The 18,953-nt window shown below is 43.9% G+C and overlaps 1 protein-coding gene across 2 annotated transcripts in view; it reads right to left on the bottom strand.

Moving 5' to 3' along the window:
* Positions 1-18,953, bottom strand: part of LOC138580588 (E3 ubiquitin-protein ligase RNF182-like) — a 198,667-nt gene that overhangs the window by 6,073 nt on the left and 173,641 nt on the right. The gene's annotated exons all lie outside the window — the stretch shown is intronic.

The raw sequence follows: 18,953 nt of genomic DNA, 5'->3' as shown, positions 1-18,953 counted from the left end.
CTTAAGTGCTAAACCTAAAATCAGAACTGTGTAACAATTGAGACATGCAGTGGCGCATGCAAGGAAAGACTAGGTCAATAAAAAAGGCTGGGCACCCGCACCCCAAACAAAGTACCCCGATAAGAACATTGCCATTCAGGACCTTTCTGTAAAAACTGTTTCAGAGTTACCAGGAAGCACATTTTTGTAAAAAAAAAAAAAAAACCTGTGTAAAATGCTGTGCACTAAGCCATTAAACACGTCCACATTACCCCACATATTTGGCCCACATTGGCTTCCTAGGCAGGGCTGGGCAGGTGCCACCTGTCGGGTTTGGCTCCTATACTTACTGTACATGAGTATGCCAGTGACGCTGATGCCTCAGGAAGACCAGGGAGATGTAGAAATCACTGACTGGCATGTATCCCAGGAATTAAATGTACCTCAGAGTGAAAGTGGAAGCAGCAAATACTTGGGGGGATAAATGTTTGACTCTGTCCCATTCAGGAGCACACTTATTAGTGGGATATATGTAATGGCTTTAGCGCAGAGGAAAGGGAAGTGTCCTAAACTACTCTTTGACCAATGAGGTCATCACAGCAAGTGACATCACATGACTGCTGACCCCGATAATGTTTCAGTTCATTTTTTCAAACAAAACGTTTTAATTAAAATATGACACTTCAGCTCCCGGGAACTCATAGTATTATAAAAAATGAAAACAAAAAATAAATAGGAACAAGCAAGTGTTAAGGTGTAAGAGCATTTGCTAGAGAGTAAAACACTGCTCTCAACTCAGTCCATGCTGGAACTCCCGTTTGAGGTTTCTTGCTCAGTGGGATATCCTGCTTCCCTCGTTAAAGCAACCAGCAGAAGTGTACCCTGATGTCTTATTGTTACCCAGGGGATTATGGGCTTGCCAGTGAGGTCTGACAAGATGGAGGTAATCCTTGAGAAGGGGAGGGACGCCCTTTTACATAAGACCACTCCTTGAGTTGTTGTATTTGCACTGGGGCAAGGATAGAGATTTTAAAGTCATGTACACGTGCCATGGTGCTCTAGTAGGCCAGAGACTCATCTGCGACACTGGACGAAGGATCTGTGGGTCTCTCAGGGAGCCCTACATTGGGGGTGAGCACAAGTCTAGTCTTGGCTGTGCACCTTATTTCCAAAGCCATTGCAGATGTTGCTTAGGTCTTTCTGGAATATTGTGGCCATGGTGTGATTAGATGGCGCAATCTTATCCAATGCACCCGTCTGTTACTCCTCCCCATCCCTTCAATTCAGGCGACATCTAAAACACTTTCTCTTCTGGCAGGACCTGCCCCCCTCAGCTCTCTCACGTATATAGGATTTGCATCTTAATATTTCCTCCTGAAGGCTTAGAAGGCTAGAAGTCCTCTACCCCAAACACTATGGGCCTCATTACGACCCAGGCGGTAAGTTACCGCCTGGGCCGTGACTTTACCACCATGGCGTAAACTACGTTTACGCCATGGTGGTTGGCGGACTTACCGCCCCATTCCGACCTTGGCGGGGCGGTAAGTCCCCAATCCCCATTTACCCTTCCCCATTCCCATTTTTGCCCCATAGGGCATAATGGGAGTGGGGAAGGCGTTAATTACGCCACCGTAAATTACGGTGCCGTAATTAACTCCATGGTCCCTTAGCGCCATGGATTTTAACACCTGCTAAAAGCAGGTGTTAAATCCGCCATGGCGCTAAGGGACCTCGTACTCAGGCGGTAAGGGTCGGCGCTGTTTACGCTGCCGTAAACCCCTTACCGCCTGGGTCGTAATGGGGCCCTATCTATTGTTCTTCCCTTGTATGTAAAATATATTATTGCAAGGTTCAGCATATTCAGAGCGCTGTTTGATCCAGTGATGTCTTCCATACTTTTGTTCCACAAGTGGAGCATGGCAGGAGTATATCAAAATGAACACTTGAACCTGATTCACTAGTTGAAATTGAGCGAGACAACACTAGACCTTCTGTGTTAATGGAAATAAGCCATGGATGGTTGAAAAAGCGTCTTAACTAATATCTTTGCTTATCCCTTCACAGTTCAGTAAATTGTGGGAGCTAAGATAATGCTTACACAGCAGACAACCACACAAAGTGCCGAGCTACAAAGATCACTTAAACCATCCAAATGCTAACCCACACTTCACATGTTCTCAAGTTGGTTCTCCACAAATGGTTGACCTTCGCCCACCCATTTCTCTCAAACCCAGCAAGCACAACAACTCATACTCCTCAAAGCACATGCTTCATAAGGTATGCTGCCGACATGAAGGCCATCAACACCTCCCACGAACTTGATACCCACTTCATCCAGGAGAGCTGGCTCTCCCCTACAGCGAACCACATTTTTGATACCCTGACACCATCCAGTTACAGAAAACAATGCCTATACCACCCCTAAAAAACAGGAGACTAGCTTTGGGATATCCATAATTCTCCTGTCCATTTACTATGGAGCCACACAGGAGTCCTAACTCTAAGGAACTCCTCATCAGCTGTTCCCTCCCTCACTCTCAAAGAGTATGACCTGCCACCTCAGCTATCACACTGAGCAACTAACAAATCCTTCCTCAGATCACAACCTCACAATTATTAATATCATCACCAATGCATCCACCAACTATTCCAACAATAACTTCCTAACATACCTAAATCTACCCAACAGCCCTTCCACCGAAAGCACACAAGAAACACTCTTTGACTTTATCAACACAATAGACTTCAAGCAACACATCGCTGAAACTACACGCATCAAGGAAAACATGCTAGACTTGTTCTTCTTCACATATTCTGACAGCAAAAGCCTCTGACCTATGACATTGGACTAGTTGATCACTGAATCAGACCTATCCTACTCCAACAGCTCCCTTTCCCTGTCAAGGCCAGCTAAAAGCAGTGAAGAGTCAGATCACTCCTTTAAAAATGTCCCATGGAAAATCTCAAAGAGGACCTCATTGCCCAACCAAAAGCATTCCCCACCCAGTGATTAGCCTTGCTTCTCTACTAGACAATCTCAATTGTATCCTATAATCACTAGTGAAAACTAATGCCCCAGAGAAATTAAACTCTATGCGCCAATATCCCTCAGAATCCTGGTACCATCAAGAACTAACAACAAGTGAAAATGTTCCACGGTGTAGAGAACATCTGTTGGAAAAACATTGAACCAGGATGATCCTACTAAACTAACACTCCTCCAGCCCCTACAGAGGAAACAGATCACCTCTGTAACAGCATATAAATCCACAGAAGCCACCAGAAACCCGAAGCCCTTTTGAAAGTAGTCAAAGACTGCTTAAGCCCAATTGCAGACCCTCAAGGTGAACATACACATGGAAAGTGCCACACCATTAACACATTTTTAAGCAACATGATCCAGGACATAGGACATCATGTCAGTGAAGTAGTACAAATCATGGATGGACCCTTTCCACCTCTATTTAATCCCGACACACACCAACATCCTCAGTAACCTCAAAGGCATTTCTTAACAATGACACCCCAGCCAGCGTCCTCAAAACCCGATCACAATATGAGCTATTACCTTAGCATAACATGCTCGCTATCACCTTACCTCAACATGCTCAACATTTCAGTCCCAACAGGGATCTTTCCACACTTACTTAGGATAGGCCATTGGAGAAAGAAAAACCTTGGGTGACTGCAGACCCATCGCTCACCTAGCATTCGCAGGAAATGTAATGGAGAATTAAGTTATTGACGAACCACAGTCACAAATAAAATAAAACCTTCTTCAGGGATACCAGTCAGGTTTTCCTCTATGATGTACCGCTCACAATACCCCCATACATGTGATGGTTCTCTCAGCATCACTGGCATTGGTTACTCCTGCTTTCGGTGATATTCAAGCTATCAGCTGCAGATGCATTTCAAACTATCGGCAATCAAGACCTGCTCAGCCATGTCTTTCACTGGATGGGCTATAAGGGAGCCAGTCTCTGTTGGCTCTCCTATGCATCAATTGGTGCAGATGGGACCCTACAGATTCAAACATCTCCAGATCTCCTGCTTCACCTCCCATTTCGCTCTACATTGTCTTTTAGTCCTAAATGTCTTTATGGAACAGTAGTTCTTCTGCTCTCCCAACATGATATACAAGTCCATCAATGTGGATATGGCACACAGCTGTAAGTGAAGATCAGCTCCTCCTCGCACATTCACAGACCTCCCTTCTCATCCTGAACTGGATTTCCCTCTACAAGCTCAAAACTACAAAAACTAAATATCTTGCCACTGTCAAAAACTCAAGACAACACTCTTGTCTAGGAGCATTTCATTAAATGAGCCTTGCGAGCTTCTCTCCCCATCTCTATCCACAGGTAGAGTCACTACGGCTCATCGTCAACAAAATTGTCCCCTCTTTGTCCTACGTATTCAAGAAAACTAAGTTCTCGTGGCGGGATAGGGAGGTTCCATCGATGGATTTTCCATCAAAGCAGAATTCATCACATTTATTTTCATCGAGTTTTGCCACAAATATATGTGGGTGGATGGATTAGGGTAATAAAAAAGGTAGAGGGGGGTTTAAGGTAGGACCGAGGGGGGTCTCCCCTAACCAGCAAAATTCCCTAAAAGAAATGAAAATGTGATGAATTCTCCTGAGATGAAAGAAACTCGATGGAGACACAAAGAAACTCTCATGGCATCAGCTATCCCTCTTCCAGGATCGAGCCCTTTCTTTTCCAGGCGAAATTTAGAAAAGTGATACAAGCATTGGTGCTCTATCACCAGGACACGGCAATGCACTGATCACAAGTATCGCAGACTACACATTACTCCCCTAAAAGGCATTCGTGATGCAACAGCTATACTAATTAATCCACTGAGAAAGTACAACCACATCTCCTCCACAATGATCTCCCTGCACAGGCTCCTCTTGCTGGCCGGAATCCAATTTAAAGCATTCTGCACCCCCCCACAAACCTATCGCAGCTAAGGCTCCACTGCACCTACCTGCAAACTCTGCATCAGTTGCAGCCAAAACGGGCCAACACATGCCAAGACATGTCCAGACTGGACATCAAGAGACAGAAAAAGGAAACAATTCAAGGAGAAGCCTTCTTGATCTATGCGTGTAACTATGAAAAATACTTCTTCCACACATACTAGCACCCGTGCTGCGCTAATTATGCAGATAACTAAAGATATACTTCCTTAAATAACACACAACGAAGGCAGGCTAAACTCCCCTCCGCTGGCATATTTCTATCTGATTTTCTTGCACCCTCTTCTTCCTCCCTCAGCACCCCCCAGTGAAAATCGGTGACCTTCACCCCACAAACGACCCTCGACAGCGTGGCCCATTTTCTATATTTTGTGCTGTTCACTCAATCCTTTGTACAGCACTGAGTTGCTATTCAGATAGCGTTGGCACTCTCCGAAATCCTTTACATACATCAAAAAAAGTTCCTCAAGAACTTGAGTTTCCCGGCTCTAGAACTAAAGTTCTGGCTACTTGATTTTGCTGGGTGAAAGTTTTCTTTATTAATTGTAATTCATAACAAAGGCGTGGCAGCCAATAGCGGGATATAGTTGCATTCCTTTTAATATTTAGATATCTTATGTGGATAGATTGACATTTTGGTGATATGTCAAAACATGTTTCATACTTTAGCACTTTCTTAACACTGAATATTTGGATGAAAATTGTATTTTTCCATTTGCTTGTTTTCTTTAACTAGTATTTGTACGCAGCGAGAGTCAAGCAGAATGCAACACGCATTCTGATTGGCTCTCGCTGAGTCATTACCTGGCCGAGAATCCCTCGATTCTCGGCTGGGATTCCAGCCGCCTCGTCCACGGCAGGGGGTGTGGTAGCCCCTCAGCCAATGAGGAGGCGCAAAGCGGGGCCATCCCTGCTACGAGCCCCCCCACAGCTGAGAAGCTGCCTTCGCCCTCCACCGGGGACTCGGGTAAAGTTGTTTTTGGTTTTTTTATTCCCCTTTTCTCCCACCTCCCTGCCCTCCCCATCCCACTTACCTTCTGCCTCCTTTGTGCATGGCGGGTGGCAGCCTCCAGCCGTGTGGAGGCTCGAAGCGGGGCCATCCCTGCTCTGCACCTCCACATGGCTGGAGGCTACCATCGTCCCAGCCGGGGATTCTGGTGCGTCTTTTTTTTTTCTTCGTTTCCCTCCCCTCCCCTCCCCCACCTCCCTACCCCATTTACCTTCTTCACTGTTGTCTTTCGGGAGCGGACGTGCTGGGAACAGTTCCCTTTCCCGGTGGCCATTTTCTTGGTGCAGATCTTGTGGGCCGGGGTACTAATAGCAATATGTCTCTCGCGGTGGGGGCATTACCGAGTCAGGTAAATACGGCATTACCTGACTCGGTAATGCCCCCACCGCTCTCGGTAATGCCCCCACCACTCAGGGCATATTGCTTAAATGTAGCAGCAGTGTTAGCAGGCAGTTCCCTGCAGTTGGTCGTGCTTCGGTGTAAACGTGAAAATGTGCAGCAGCTGTTAGAAAGAAGGAGTTGCCGACGCTGGATATAATTATTCCACTGCAGGGTCACCAGAGGTCTGTGCCTGTATATCCTCGGCTGTGTTCAGTGAATTATCAAAAGTGGGGATAATTAGAAATAAAATTTAAATTGCTGCTGGGCATCGCAGCTTTCCCCTTTTGCCCTTTTTCTTTCGAAGGACAGTCCCTCGTTAAATATGTACAAACGCTCATGGCCATTCTCAACACCTTGTCAAGTGGAAACAGCCGGGAAAATCACAGCGGTGTTGGGCTGAGAGGTGAACGAGTGCAATTGAACAGACTCGTTCAACGACTGTGAGAGAAGCTGAAAGTAGAAGGAAAATCGAGTGGAAAAATCGAATTGGAAACTCTGTTGCCCTGTACATTTCTGAACAATCGTTTGAGCTCAAGGATGTTTTCACATTCTGCATTGGCGCCGTGTTTACGATCGAGCTTTGAGCTGTCAAGCTGACAGGAGTCCTGCCTCACGAAAAACGAAGCCACTACTAGGGGTGACTTCCCGGAATAAAGTGCCTTTAAGAGAAAACGTTTAGTGACACGCTTGATTTGATTGTGGTGTAGGTGAAAAATATCTTCACCACACACTTTCATTACATACTTTTGTCTGTGCAGCAAGAAAACTGAGATTAGTGTTACTTTCTATTAAAGCGGGAAGGAGACTGTGGATCAGTGCCTTTGATCCTCTCATCAAATAAAGACCCTGAAAATACAATCGCCTCACGACACTGACTTGCAGACACAAGTCAGTGAGTTTGCTGCAGTCTCTGGCAGTCTGGAGCAGAAGGAGCAGGCAGGAACCAAGCAGCGGGGGCGGCGACCTTGCAGTGGGTGAGAACCGCACGTTCAGACTTTTTAAACCTTGGGGGTGTCCTGACTATTGAAATACAAACAGGTCACAAGTATAACCCAGGTTTACTAATGTACAGCTACTTTCCTGACTTGATATTACAGACACTGCTTTAGCACCTTCTCCCCCCCAACCTCTTCTCTCTGCTGTGATGTCAGAACTACTGAGCAGCAAGATGTTAATTATCGAAAAAGGTCGATTGGCTCTAAGAGCTTATGAGGAACGGGAGGCACGCCGCGTACAACTATGGTTAGCACCCATATGTCTGTGAACAGCAACTTAAACAGCAATCCGGACCTGGAAGCTTGTAATGGGATGCTGTCAAGGAAAGAATCAATGAATGGAAGTGTTCTAGATGACTGTTTTGGCAAACAGTTACCTCGCCTGTACTCGGGAGTACTGGAGAATACCCTCACTCAACGGACAACCTTGAAATGTCTTCCTCACACTGCACAAGAAAACACACGTACCACCACAAATCATGCTCTGGACAAACTGCATGTCACCTCTGCTAAGCAACTTATGCCACTCGCAGGCATAGGTGTGGAATGCGAGCATATAAACACACCGCTGGAGGTCCCAGAAGCTTACTGCGAAAACATGAATGTCCGCCCAGAAGCCGCCACCAATGGGGGCAAGGACAGGCAAGGATTGGTGAGCCACGCTACTCTGAACTGCAACAACATTAGCGTGTTGGATCACTCTTTTGAAAAATTGTGTAACAACATGGATGGCATCCTGGAGCACAGCCATCACACAGGTCAGCATAGAGATCGGAGGTCCATCACAGAAGCAGTGACCGCAGGCTTTGTCTTGACCTATGGACTGAGTCCCCTTCACAGCTCAGTCCTTGAGCAGACCTACACAGCATGGTCCCGCCCAATTCTGAAATATCTACCAAGCGATAACTACTTCACTCCGAAAAATATTTCCTTAAGGCGGGACTCAAACATTATGCTGCAGATGGAATCGCTCCACTGGCTTCAATCTCAGCTCTTCACCTCGTGCTAGAATGCCTACTAAGATTCTAAGACAATATCAAAGAGGTGGTCCAAGAAAATGCCCAGAAGCTAAACACACTGGATGTTATTAAGGAGGTGGTCCATGAGAACACCCAGAAGCTCAACACACTGATTAATATCAAAGATGTGGTTCAAGAAAATACAGAGAAGCTAAACACACGCGACAATATTAAAGCTGTGACCCAAGGAAACGCCCTGAAGTTAAATGAATTGGAACAGGGTGTTACGCAGATACTCACGATTGGGAGAAAATCAAACAACCTGTGTAACTCTGTATTGCAGGATGCGAGGAGGAACAAAGGAGCTGACGTTTACATGGCAGATATGAGTACAATCTCGGAGGCAGGAACAACTAACCCTGTAGAATTGGTCAACAACTCCCAGGAACAGCTCTCTGGAAAAGGTCTGTCTTCAGCACACCCTTTTGGTGAGCTCTGACTGAACCAGACCCTCAGCCTCAGAAAATACTTAGCATGTTCAGCCCTTCTGGGTTGCTAGCTGCAAAGGGGAGGCGGGTAGAGGCTTGGGACTGCCGGGCAAGAGAGAGCTGTGTGGTGCTGCTGCTGGCAATACAATACTTTGGGCTTTACCTCCTGGGCCACCACACACCAACAGAGCTGTGTCTGTGATAAATTCTTCAATTTGGTGTTAATGTACAGATAACAAGTGATTAGGGCATCTTCATCCGAGAAGCCCGTTCAAAGCCCCAAGAAGCAAAACGATATGTGAATTATTTTAGGACAACTCTACAGTGGAGTCCTTAAATGGTCCATTCTTAGAAGGAAAAAAAAGCTGTCAAGTTCAGTTTCTTATTTTTTTTCTTTTGACGGACAAAAACGGGTTGGAACTGGAAGACTTTAAATGTTCTTCACAGTATGACTAATACATTGAATGTCTTTGCCAAACAGTTCACTTTGTCAAACACTGTCTTTGTTTAGTGTTTGACGAACCGAGACGCGTTTTTTTTAAGCCTCAGAAGAAATTGCATTCTGGTACATGTAGTCTTCCCTTACCACCTTGTTGTCATGCTTGGTACATTCTTTTTTTTAAATCAGGCAAATCCTACCCCGAGACAGGTATGTCTTATGCAACCTCTTACAAAAAAAGTGTAACCAACCTCCACCCCATTAGCCACTATTAAAGACAAAGATATTTTTTTTTCTGAGCAAGACATGCCATTAACTGAAAACCAGGCCATCAGAGCAGCTTGTTGGAAGGTAACCTCATTGAAGCCCCATGCAAAGCACCCAGATTGATTCTCACAGGTCTGGGCCCCTGGGGAGATGCTATTGAGGAGAAGTGATTCCCTGAGCTCATGGGAAAGTGAGTGCGGGCCCCAGTGCTCCTATATCGCGGGCAATCTAGGTTTTCCAGAGGCGCGCAGTCCTTTGGATGAAGAAGTTCTCGTTGATCAGTATGAGACTAAGGATGCTTATTTTTGGCTCATCCGTGAGGCTATACGCAACATTCTAATGAAGAAATGAAAAGATCGCCTTCACAAGATTCTTGGCAAAATGATACCCATTGAGAGGTTGGAAGAGAGTTCCAAAAGTTCATAAAGCTGAATGTATTCTGGGAAGCCTATCTCTGGCATCTCAAGTGGTGGGATATCACCACCGGATCGAGCGGACAAGAAAGTGCAGAATGCATAGAATGCAGCAAACAGATCCTATGTAGCCATGAACAGGAACTTACACTACTTACACAGTTCACTTCTTTAAAAAAAAAAATCGGGCAAATTTCACAATTAAAAGCACTACTTCCAGTTGCTGGGTCGGAGGAAACAAGAAGTCTGGTTCTTTTGGGATATTACATGTGTAGCCTTTGAGCATCAGTGATTAGTTTTCACACCAATATTGAACTGATCTCTGCTTAAGACAGTATGGGCCTCATTCCGAGATGGGAGGCAGCCATGGAGCTAATAGCGCCATGGCTGCCTCCAATAACGGTACCGAGTCCGCCCTCATTCAATGGGGACTTACCGGTCTAGTCGGACCTTTGAGGGACTGGTAAGTCCCCATTGAAATTATCATTCCCCATTCCCATTTGAGCCCCCATAGGGCTCAATGGGAATGGGGAAGGTGCAAATAACAGTACCGCAATTTGCGGTACCGTTATTTGCTCCCTGAACCCTTTGCGGCTCCCGCTAAGGCCGCCTGGTGTAACCAGGCGGCCTTAGCGGGATCCGCCAAGGGACCTCGGAATAGGGCGCAAAGGGATTACCGGCACCGGTGTCCTTACCGTTGCCCGGTATCCCTTTGCTCCCAACTCGTAATGAGGCCCTATCGTTTTTCCTGGGTCATTAAACCTCCGCTTAAGGTTACAGGCTAATGTATTTTCACATCAGTATTTTTCACAATAAATATATTGCATTTTCATGAAAAAGAGAAAATTCAAACTACCTATTTAAATTGCACGTACTCAGGCAACCATTGGGAGACTAGGTACAAGATGCCTAGCTGCTGCGATAATATATTATGTGCCAAATTGTATCCAATGTCACAAAATCCAACAACAGGCATGTATCAGATATTTATTATGTTGACCATTCGAATGGAAATCATGTTTTATTTTCAGTAACACAACCTAACTCAGAGGGGTCCTTACTTGGCGTTAGGGACCTACAGGAACCTCCTTAGACAACTAAAACGGGCGCCGACTCACAAAACCCACTATCCACCTAAAAATACACTGTGTATGTTACCGCAGCCTAGGTGAAACACTGCCAGATAGCCGTGGGATGCAATCCTCCACAGTAAGTAAGTAAGACTCCACAAAACATTTGGGGAACTACCGCAAGTTAGGTATCGTATAACTTTTGACTAAATACGACACATCTGGGTTGTTTTACAGAACGTTGAGGCTGCTTTGCAGCACTATATTATTTTTACAGAGAACATTCTGAAATTAATCAAGTGATACTCCGAAGATCTCAAGCCCACACCATATAAATCGGAACATATATTGATCCACCCACTGGTAGGTCACTTTCCCTAAACTTGCAAGTTCTGACACTGTGCACAATTAAACAACCACAACACAATGGGCCTCATTACGACCCAGGCGGTAAGGGGTTAACGGCAGCGTTAACAGCGCCGACCCTTACCGCCTGAGTACGAGGTCCTTTAGCGCCATGGCGCTTTTAACACCTGCTTTTAGCAGGTGTTAAAATCCATGGCGCTAAGGGACCATGGAGTTAATTACGCCACCGTAATTTACGGTGGCGTAATTAACGCCTTCCCCACTCCCATTATACCCTATGGGGCAAAAATGGGAATGGGGAAGGGTAAATGGGGATTGGGGACTTACCGCCCCGCCAAGGTCGGAATGGGGCGGTAAGTCCGCCAACCACCATGGCGTAAACGTAGTTTACGCCATGGTGGTAAAGTCACGGCCCAGGCGGTAACTTACCGCCTGGGTCGTAATGAGGCCCAATCTCTAGATGTCTCACAGATTGACTATTCTTATGATTTCCATTTGACAGATGGTCACCATGGTGAGATAACTCTTGGTTTATTTATTTAATCTCTTGCTTATCAAACAGACCCAGAAATCCGTTACAATAGCCGGAACACAAGAGGAACTCATGAAACAGATGTATATCAACTCCGTTTGAACATCTAACTACACAGGTGATTTCTATGCAGTTGCCTTCTTATTACAAATTATAAAATATTTAGAACAATACACTGGTTGCTGATACAACCTTTCCTTTACCTTGTAGATACTGTTGGAGTTTGAAGAATCACCATTTAATTGATTGAATGTAAAGTTTATTTTCTCCTTATGAAGGGATATATTTTCCCGAAACGTGTTGAGCTTTATATATATATTTTGTGTACTTTATACTGATGACTCATAAAATATTTCATGAATTTCATAATTGAGTTGAAAGAATACAAGTGATAAGAGATTTGCAATAATAATTATACCTACTGATAAAGATTAAGTCCCCATAAATGTCTTTAACTTCTCACTGGCCTTTACCAGTATTAAGGGTGTGCAGGGGACAGGGGTGTCCATCAATTGAGGACACTTTGTTTTTTTTGCCAGTGGTCTGACGACTTGTGGTGTCAGAGTCGTTTCTTCTCCCCTGCAGCCTAAAATTGAACAATATCTACTTTACACTTGTACGAAACTAGTACTGTTTTCAAGAATCAAGGTGTGCATCAACCTATCCTAGTTGTTTTAATGGATTTTATTAAACAGGGTGCCATTATCCTTTCTGGCCTTTGGAGACTTGCCCACTCCACCTCACATAGGCTTTTGTCTTTGTGGTTGTTCAACACTTGGCAAATGTCCTCACCTCTCCTAATCTTAGCAGAAAACTGTCTTATGCACAAGGTCTGTTCATTTAACTCCCATTGTGTCTTGCACCTATCTCTAGAAAATAGCCTCCTCATCAGCTTCCTCTTCCATCTTTGTATGCAGGGCTGTTAGCATCATTATTGCTTCCATCAGGGTTCCTTTTTCTCCATTGTCAGATGGTGTAAACGTACAGCAATATGGCCCGACCTTGGGACAAATACCTACTACCAGTGCTGTTATCACGTCCAGAACAAACCTATTCTGGAGAGTCATCAGCCTGATGGCTCTCAATTCTTTTTTCATTGCATTGAATCATTTTATTGTTGCATTGATCGTCTGCAGCAATTCCCACCTAGTGATCTGCAACCACTTGGCATTCAGTGCTGCTTGGAGTCCTGGTATGAATATAGATGTCATTATCATGGCAGATTTTCTGAATAATGCGTATTCATCAGGAATGTTTCATAAGCCTTTATTGATTTTGATGAGAAATAGTTCTCTCTTTTCAGTCGGTGAAGAAAAAATTATCTCTTCCTTCCTTGGTATTCATTCATTTTTGGAAACTCCTCAATATGGAGGTCACTCTAGGGAATCACTAATGTTGGGACGTGTACCCTTACAATGGAGCACACTCCTCCCCAGTCTTTAGGCTATTGCATATACGCTCTGGATCTACAAGCCCAATATTGATCCATTAGCACTGCAGTTTCTCCATTCATTCCTGGCACTTTGATTATTTCTTCACAACCACCTTCATTCTTGCCCACATAGACCTTGCCATCATTCTGGAAGTAGTGTTGTTGCATTCTTCACTTGCAATATATGCACTGCTCCTGCTATATTCTCAACCCAGGTTTGAAGTTTTGCATAATTGGCCCATGATTCCAGGCATTCATCATTCACCTTTTGTACCTTGAGGGTTGCTTCCTTTTTCAATAAGTGTGCAGGGCATGATATTAGGCCATTCAGTACTGGTTGCTACACGCACATACAACAACAGCTGCGGTTTTTCCCAGCATCCTGGCTCTCCTGACTTTTCAGTCATGTCTGAGCAGTTCATTCTTTTCATTTCAACAGTCTTTATTTGTTCTCCATACTGAGAAGGAACCATGAGTTTTTTTGCTTGTCCAGCCCATTCCAGTCTCTATTCCCTTTGTTTTCACATATGTATCTGTATCTTCGTATGGGAAAATCTGTCTTGATCGCCATCTTAGAGTTGCCCACTTTCCTTCAAATGATCCTCTGGTGGTGCATGCTGTCAGGTGACTGAAACATTTGACATCATGTGAAGGCATTTCCCTTGCAATAAATGTGCTTGCTGCATTCATGGCATACAGTATTAAGGAACAGACATAACTTTCATCTGATGTTTTTTCTCCCACCTCTTTCATGTGCTGGTACCATAAATTGTAAGTTAGATTAGCGGATTTGTCTAAATACGTATTTATACTTTAATTTATTCTTCAGCATCTCTCTTTATTTCAAGAAAAATGTTTTTGAATATCAGAGATCAGTGGGGTTTTTGGACTCTTAATGGGGACAATGGTAGATGTCTTATTTTCTTGTTCATTGCTACCTATAATATGTGTGAATGCCAACGAGACAAGGATAGCAGTTAAAATCCAATACCACAAAAGGTTCCAATATTTATCCTTTGTACAGTACATTTCTTTCATGGAGCAACATTTCTTACTTCTTGAAACATCTCAATTTCTCCAATTATTTGTAATATATGAAGTTTTATTGTTTATTGATGAATCATGAATTTATAACAAACACTGCAAAATAATCACCAATATGATTCTTAAAACAATTGCGTTGGTTTTTGGATTCCTGAGAAATGTCACAATTTCTATATGTCTTCTGATCAGAGCTGGATAAGATTGTAGGATATGAGAAAAGACTGCAAGCAGGAATGTGTGTACAATAGGTAACAAAAGAAATAAAGTATTTTTCTTTTCTTCTGGCTTTTACTGCTTTTGTCACATTGTTTCTCTTGTCCTAGTCTAAGGAAGGTGTTCCAGGAACACTGCAAGTCCACCAGTCCTTAAAAAACCCTAATCTAAAAGGTTTACTTCTTCTTCCCTCACCTTGTCTTGGCTTTTGGTTATGGATCTTGTCTGCACACACTGAAATTCTTCACTTGCTTCAGTAGGGATAGTTGCAGGAAAGGTCAAGGTTTCTCCTTTGTAGGGTTTGATGTCATGTAAATGTATCCATGCTCTCCTTCCTTGTAGTTTAACAGCAGTAGGGCTTACTTCCTCCACTCAATGGGGGTCCTCAAAGCGGGGGGTACTCCAGGTGCATATGAATTTGCACACCAGCACCTTGTCTCCTGGATCCAGGCTTAGTGGCTTGATTGAGCGTTTCATCCAAATCATTGGGTTGCTTGTCTTTTTTGCTTCCCCTTGACCCCTCCCATCGGTTCTGGAGCTGTCCAGACATAAATGAAACACTTGCAGTCATTGTTTTCAAATGATCATGCATTTCATCATCTGTAGCCCTCCCTACATTAAGGGTTTCTGTATTTTCCAATGTTGGCGGAGTGAGAGGAGTTCTCACATGATGTTCAGTCACCAACTCATGAGGCGTCAGATGGTGGTCTGGGCCAGTCTGTTCCCGCAGCTCATATAGCGCAAGGGTTAGGCAATAGATCCATCTTTTTTTAAAGTGACTTTCAATGTTGCTATCCTTTCCTTCAAAAGCCCATTTAATTTCTAACAAATATAATTTGCTTGAGGATAATAGGCTGACGCAAACTCTTGTTTTATGTAAAACTTTGCACACATCCCATCTTGGAAATTCTTCATGCACACGTGGCATCAGGTTGCATGCATGGACCTGCCTCTCCATCTAGAAAAGGGACATACTCCAACTAGCATGTATCTATAGCCATTGCAAGTCGGCAGCATATCTACATAATCGATATGTAGATGCTGAAATGGTGCATTCGGTCTGGGGATTACTCCTCTCACTGTTCGCAAAGTGCATCCTGCAGTACATTTATGGCACACAATGCAGTTTATAATGAACTTTACCGCATGTTCAAATAGGTTTGTACGAACAATTCTTCTGCAATAATAGCAGGTAGACTCTCTAGAATCACATGCTCTGGGTAGTGACGCTGCTACAACGCTAACCTCAATAATGCTAGAGGCATACCTGGCTTCCCAGTGATATCCTGTCTCCAAATTGCCTCAGTAGAGGATAGAGAATATCCCTGTTTTTTCCATACCTCTTTTTCTTCCTGCGATGCACGTCCTTGTATTTCAATTAACTTTACAATGGACATCATATTAAATCCTTTCTTTAACAGCAAGCATCGCCCTATTGTCTGCCTGATATTTTTTACTTTGCCTTCAAATGTGGTTGGGTAATAGGCTGTTTTTTTAGCCTCTAAATCTGCAGCTTCATTTCCGTGAGAGATTAAATCTGTTTACTTTGAATGGGCTGTGCATTTTATGATTGCTATGGTTTCTGGGAAACTTAAAGCTTCGATACATTTTTCTAATAATCCTGCATGTTGCACTGAGGTGCCATCTGCGCAGAAGAAACCCTCCTTTTCCAATGTAACAATCCTGCATGTATAGTTGATGTTACGTAGGCAGAGTCAGAGTACACTGTCACTTCCTCATCCTCAAAGCTTCCCAGCGCATCAATAAGCCCTGCTAATTCTGAAGCCTGTGCTGAGTAATTTGGGGACAATCTCCTACTAATCATTACCTCAAATTGACCCTCTCAGTTCAGTTTTATCAGAACCAATCCCATATGTCTCAACACTGTCTTTTGAACAATTCTCAATGCCCCATCAATGAAAGCCACTTCCCCCTTCCTAGAGCATTTTCTCTAACTCTGGGAATATCATCATAACATTCACTATTCGTAATACAGTCATGCAAATCATAATCTTCTCCTATTGGTTCAGCTATAAGCATTGCTGGATTCACTGTGCTAGACCTAACAATTTTGATTACAGGGTTTGAGAAAATTACATCATACCCTGACACTCTTTGTATAGTCAATGGGCCTCATTACGACCCTGGCGCTAAGGGATTACCGGTACCAGTAAGGGTACCCATACCGGTAATCCCTTAGCGCCTGATTATGAGGTCCCTTTGCAGGTTCCCACCTTAATGGCTGGTTTTACCAGCCGTTAAGGAATGGACCCGCAAAGGGACCTTGGTGCTAATTATGGTACCACAGTTTGCGGTACCCTTAATACCGCCTTCCCCATTCCCATTATGCCCTATGGGGCAAAAATGGGAATGGGGAAGGGCCATGGAGGAAGGGGGAATTACCGCCCCGCCCACCTTGTAATGGGGTGGTAATTCCCCCTTTCTCCAGGCCGGAGTCGGTAAGTTACCGGCATGGACCATGGTGCTACTAGCACCATGGTTTTCCGCCTGGGTCGTAATGAGGCCCAATGTACTTTTAGGTTTCTCCAGAATTGTTAATAAAGCATGCTCTGCGAACAATGTTACTGAACACCACCTGGTTATACTTGAGGCTTTTTCAAATGCAAATGCAGCTGCTGCTAAAGATTGCTCACAAAGATAATGTCCTTTCACGACTGGATCTAAGATCCCGCTATAGTAAGCCAATGGTTCATGTCCATGTCCATGTCCTAGTGTTGTTTTCTGTGTAAGCACTGCTGTCATGACTTCTCCATTTGAATGTGAGAATAAGTCAAATTCTTCACTGTACTTTGGAATCCTTAACACATGAGCTGTGCTGATAGTATTTTTAATTCATAAAATCCTTCAGTCATCTCTTCTGTCCATATTAATCATATTAATGTCTTTTTAGCCATCTGTGCCTCTTTGAGTCCTTTTAAAAATGGACAAATGTATGTAGTGTAATCAAAGACCCATGCCCCGCAATAATTTGCATAGGCCTAGAAATTGTTGCACTTGTCTCACTGTTCTTGGCTGTTCAGTCCTCATAATATCTGCCATTTCAGGTGTCAATTTTCTTCCGTCGTGTAAGATCAACTGTCCTGTATACAGTACTTCTTCTTGACAATATTTAAATTTCTCCTTATATACTTTGAACCATTTCTCTGCCAGTGTAATCATAAGTTTGACAAAGTCTTCTCTGCACCTTTCTTCTGTCTACCCAGAACACTAAAATGTCATCAACATATTGAATTATGGTTCTTTCAAGTTGGACGTTACCCAAGTCCATCTGAAGGACTCTATTAAAGATTGATTGGGACTCACAGTACCCTTTGGGCAAACAAGTATGTTTCAGGTGGATCATTCTATATAAAAAGGACGTCAAATCTTGTGAGTCCTCATTAAGGGGAATTGAGAAAAATGAATTTTTTAAATCTACAACAGTGAAATTCTTTGCTTTCGATGGGATATTGCACAATAATGTCACTGGGTTTGGAACTAAGGGAAACTCTGCTTCGACTATATTTTTCAGAGGGTGAAGGTCCTGGATAAATCTCCACGACACGCCATTGATTTTTTTGACAGGGTGCACAGCTGTTTTGCATGGGAAATCAGATGGTACCAAAATGCCTTGCTTCATTAAAGCGCATATGGTTTCGAATATACCTTCATCCGCTTCTCTGGACATTGGATACTATTTTGCACATAGCAGAATTGCTCCTGGTTTAAGCTTAATTTTAACTTCTCCTACTCCTTTCAATAGGCCCACATCATATGGGCTTGACATTTTCCTGAAAAAAAGTCGGCTTCTTTTTTACGAATGCCATTCTCTGTGATATTTCTACATTCTCTACTTTGATCCTATAAGTGAGATTCATGATAAATACTAACTCATTTGAATAGTAATACCTAAATAACTCCTTGGGGGTCATTCTGACCCTGGCGATAGGGGGTTAACATCACCGGTAAGGATGCCGGTGCCGTTAACCCCCTACTGCCACATTCTGCAGTCCCTTAGCGGGTCCAACCAGGAACTGCTGGTCCGACCAGCCGCCCTTAGCGGGACCCGTTAAAGGACCTTGGAGCTAATAATGGGCCCGCAATTTGCAGGCCCGTTATTAGCTCCTTCCTCATTCCCATTGAGCCCTATGGGGGCTCAAATGGGAATGGGGAATAGTTTTCTGAATGGGGACTTACCGGGTCCTCCAAGGTTGGAATGACCCGGTAAGTCCCCATTCAGAGACCCCGGACACGGATTTGGAGGCAGCCATGGTGCTAATAGCACCATGGCTGCCTCCAAACTCGGTTTGAACCCCCTTGTCTGTCAGATCTGTCAACCTATATCCTTCATTGAGGTCTATCACCATTCTCCATCC

Source organism: Ambystoma mexicanum, chromosome 3p, assembly GCF_040938575.1.
Source record: "Ambystoma mexicanum isolate Mex_15411 chromosome 3p, UKY_AmexF1_1, whole genome shotgun sequence".
NCBI lineage: Eukaryota > Metazoa > Chordata > Amphibia > Caudata > Ambystomatidae > Ambystoma > Ambystoma mexicanum.
The sequence above is the reverse complement of the archived record's forward strand: the minus strand, read 5'-3'. Positions and strand labels throughout refer to the sequence as shown.